Source organism: Taudactylus pleione, unplaced genomic scaffold, assembly GCF_031769625.1.
Source record: "Taudactylus pleione unplaced genomic scaffold, aTauple2 ptg000360l, whole genome shotgun sequence".
Classification (NCBI taxonomy): Eukaryota; Metazoa; Chordata; class Amphibia; order Anura; family Myobatrachidae; genus Taudactylus; species Taudactylus pleione.
The window spans coordinates 1,898,152-1,902,432 of record NW_028284761.1 but is presented as its reverse complement, the minus strand read 5'-3'; the positions used below and the strand labels follow the sequence as shown (position 1 = coordinate 1,902,432).

The window sequence follows — 4,281 nt, the reverse complement described above, 5'->3', positions numbered from 1 at the left end:
ACTTCTCTGAAGCCAGATCGGAGCCACGATAATTACAGAGGCTGTCTCTTGTTTATCCTTTGTAGAAGACGAGGAAGAAGCGGAATAGAAGGAAAAAGGTAAACAAAGTCGTAGATCCACGGACTTGTCATAGTGTCTACTGCTTTTGCTTGCGGATCTTGAGTTTTGGACACGTATACCGGGAGCTGACAATTCAGTCATGACACCATGAGGTCCACCTGAGGACCTCCCCATCGATGTATCAGCGCGATGGATGAAGCATCCATTCCCCGGGATGGACATCCTGTCGATTTAGGTCATCTGCTTCCCAGTTGTTCACACCTGGAATGAATACCGCCGACAGGATTACTGACTGGTTCTCAGCCAACTGGAGGATCTGAGTTACTTCTCGCATAGCCATGCGACTCCAAGTTCCTCCTAGGTGGTTGATGTAAGCGACGGCCATCACGTTGTCGGCCTCAACTCTTACAGGACGAGCCTGTAGAAACTCTATTGTGTCTATCAGAGCATTGTAAATCGCTCTGAGTTCCAACACATTTATGTGCCACGTCTGTTCTAAAGGAGACCATCTACCCTGAAAGTGGAAATCGAGGACTACTGCTTGCCATCCTTGGAGGCAGGCATCCGTGTTACGATGATCCAGTCTCCCACTCCGAATTTCCGGCCCACTAAAAAATTGGTGGATTGCGTCCACCAGAAAAGGGCCACTCTCGTAACCGGGCTCAGACGGATCTGTCGATGTAGAAGCAGATGAGACCCTGATCCCTGTGCTAACAGGTTCAGATGAAAAGCCGTCCGAACTTCAGTGCCTCAAAGGCAGCTACCATCCTTCCTAAGAGACGCAGACAAAGAAGCATTGACACCTTCTTTGTTCTGAGGACCAGCTGAACTAACAACAGGATATCCCTGGCCTTGTCTGTTGGAAGAAAAATCCTCTGTGATTCCGTATCCAATATCATGCCCAGAAATAGAAAATTCTGGTACGGATTGAGATTTGACTTCTTGAAGTTGACTATCCAACCGTGTTGGGTTAGAGTGTGATAGGTCAGTAAGGCATATCTAATAAAAGAGATACCGATGGAGCCTTGAGCAACAGATCGTCCAAATAAGGGATTATGCGGGGAGCCGAGGATAACCCGAACGGCAATGTCTGAAACTGGCAATGATCTTAATTATGACAAAATGCAGAAAAGCCTGGTGTGGTTCCCAAATGAGAACAAGGAGATAAGCATCCTTGATGTCCAGGGATAATAGGAACTCCCCTGGTTTCAAGCTCACAATGTTCACTCCTGATGACCGAAGGAGAGTGATCATGACTGACATGAGTTTGGACGATACATCTTCAGATACAGGTTTAAAGGCTTAAGGCTCAGTATGGGTCTGACCGAACCATCCGGTTTGAACACTACAAACAGGTTTGAGTAAAAACCCCATACCTCGCTAATGCTCCAGAACCAGAGCTAGCACAGATGACACCACTAGAGACCTGGGAGCCTCCTGTAGAATTCGTAGTGAAGAACCGAGGTGGAGGTGGGGGCTTCGAAGTCTATTCGGTACTGTGAATCCACGGTTCTGAAGAGGTCTGGTTCCAAACCTGTTTAAATTCTTGCAAGCGGGCTCCCACCGCAGGAGACCCAAGGTGGGATGGAAGACCGTCATGCCACCTGTTTCTCAACTGGCTTAGGCTCTGGTCTATGTTGAACCATGTGAGGACGACCTTTAACTCTGCCGCCTCCGGTTGCGTGGGAACTTTCTGGCTCTACCACGAAAGGAATGAGGTGCTCGAAAGGAATCAAACGAAGGTCCAGTATAAGGTCTTCTGGGATCCTGAATTAGCAGATGCAGATATGCGAGCACTAATCTGACTGGTCAGCCCAGCACACCACAGCCTTGTTAACCCAGGCGGTAACAAGGGTAGGTCTAAGTTGAGCTCCCGCTGCGGTATATATAGATCTTAGTGTTGTCTCCAACCCACGATCCGAAGGGTCCTTTAAAACAGTAGCTCCTGACACCAGAAGTGCTGTTTTCTTAGAGAGACGGGAAACAGACATCTATAGGAGGAGGTGTTTCCCACTTCTCCGTCATGGATGATGGAAAAGGGACGCTAGACGGAAACCTATGTGGAATTTGGAAACACTTATCTGGCTGCATTGCTCAACAGATGCTGTCCTATAAGTACCACGCATCGAGGAATTCTTCGACCGACTCTTCTGACTGGAGAACGGGCATTAGAGTACGCTTTTGTGACAGTTTTTTTTTTGGTAGGAAGTGAAGGGTGCAGGCACCGCTGCACCCTTACCTGACCCAGGGTGTCTGGAGATTTGGTTAACCCAGCTATCCAGGGAGGTTAAGACCTGTGCGCCTCAGCCAACTTTGCTAAGTCTGACATAACTTCTACCACGTCAGTGGCCCATGGCGGTGTAGGAGAGTTAGTAATCGCCATCTGTGGATCCGTTGTTAGCATCACATAACGTACAGCACCTGGTATTCCCAGGCGGTCCCATCCAAGTACTAACCAGGTCTGACCCTGCTTAGCTTCCGAGATCAGACGAGATTGGGAGTGTTCAGGGTGGTGTGGCCGTAGGCTGGACCCCGTGGCATGTGGCTTGGTCTGTTTGTTGTTACATTTGGCACAGACAAACAGCTTTTGAGAAGCATTGGTTCTGTTGGACATGGTACACACAGTCACCCAGAGAAACACAGCATAGAACAGAAAAGACACCGTCAAGATAAAAAACAAGAAGGCTGTGGGACACAGAGGAGGAGAAACCCCCCTCCCACAGATCAGACTCCCCTGCACTTACACCCCAGTTACTTACAGCCTCTCTACCAGGATGTAATCAGGAGATGTACGTGTCCTGCAGCAGAGGAGTCCAGCCTTCTGTTTCTCTTACACTGCAATCATCTTGTAATGGAGATGCAGTATGAGCTGCTGTGTATGAGAGAACAGCAGCCCTACTGTTATACCGCCATTGCCGCGTAGAGGAGAGAGACCCGCGCTGCCTTTAAGCTCCACCCCTTCTTTATGCCCTAAAGGGCTATACAAGATGTCTGGCATTAACCTCCCGCCTGCGTGCCTCACTGCATGTACAGCGGGGATAGGGAGAGCAGGTGCAGCCGCGCGGTAGCGCACTTAATCAGCTGACCCAGGCCACTTAATCAGCGGGGAGAGTGAGATAGCCGGGAGCCACGCTGTAGCGCTCTTAGTCAGCAGCCCCGCGCCTCTTGTAATAGCAGGGAGAGGGAGAGACGGGTGCCACGCTGTAGTGCTCTTAGTCAGCAGCCCCGCGCCTCTTGTAATAGCAGGGGGAGGGAGAGATGGGTGCCACGCTGTAGTGCTCTTAGTCAGCAGCCCTGCGCCTCCTGTAATAGCAGGGGGAGGGAGAGCCGGGTGCCGCGCTGTAGCACTCTTAGTCAGCAGCCCCGCGCCTCCTGTAATAGCAGGGAGAGGGAGAGCTGGGTGCCGCCACGCTGTAGCGCTCAGTCATCAGCCCCGCGCCTTGTAATAGCGCGGAGATAAGGAGACTCTGCATTAGCAGCCCTGCGCCACTGTGAGAGCGGGGTTCAGCGCCTTAACAGCGGGAGGAGGGAGAGCGCACTTAGTCAGCAGAGCAGGGAGCCGTCTGCATTAGCTGTCCAGCACACTAAGTTCTGTAAGAATGCTGGGATGTGCAGGTGGTTACTCACCGCGTGGTCCCCGATGGAGTCTCTCTGCAGCATTCAGCACTTCTCTTCTTGCTTGTTGAGAATGTGCTGTGGCAATAAGGAGCTGTCAGTGCTTATAGTATAAGCTCTGTGCACTCCTTCCTGCCTTCTATAAGGACAGGGCACCAGGTACCCGGACCCCACCTTTAGAGAGGTGGCGAAGGGTACCTAAAAGTGTTAAAAAGATGCAAAAAAATAAAATAACCTAAATAAATAAAATATATGTGTTGCTGGAGCACAGCAAATTGTGACCAGCTCCTAGTAGGCACATTTTCTAAACTGAGGGCTGATGGGGCATAGAGGGGGAGGAGCTTCACACTTCTAAATTAATTAAAGTGCCGGCTCCAGTTATCCACACCTCTATACCCCAGCGTAAGCACCTCCAGTGTCCCCTAGTGGATGAAAGAAAATATGTTTTTATTTTTTTTCCAGCTCCAGAACTTGGGCCCAGAGCACAGATTATTGATGACTGGAGTCGGGCAGCACTAGGTTGCGTTGCCGACTTGCTAGATCTTGTGCGGCTAAGCCTAACACGCACAGACACACAGACAATTATTTGAAAAATAGACAATATGC

At 50.2% G+C, this 4,281-nt stretch overlaps 1 pseudogene; it reads right to left on the bottom strand.

Annotated features, from left to right (window-relative positions):
• Window positions 1-2,469: 2,469 nt before the first annotated feature.
• Window positions 2,470-2,586, bottom strand: LOC148508547 (5S ribosomal RNA; annotated as a pseudogene).
• Window positions 2,587-4,281: the final 1,695 nt, after the last annotated feature.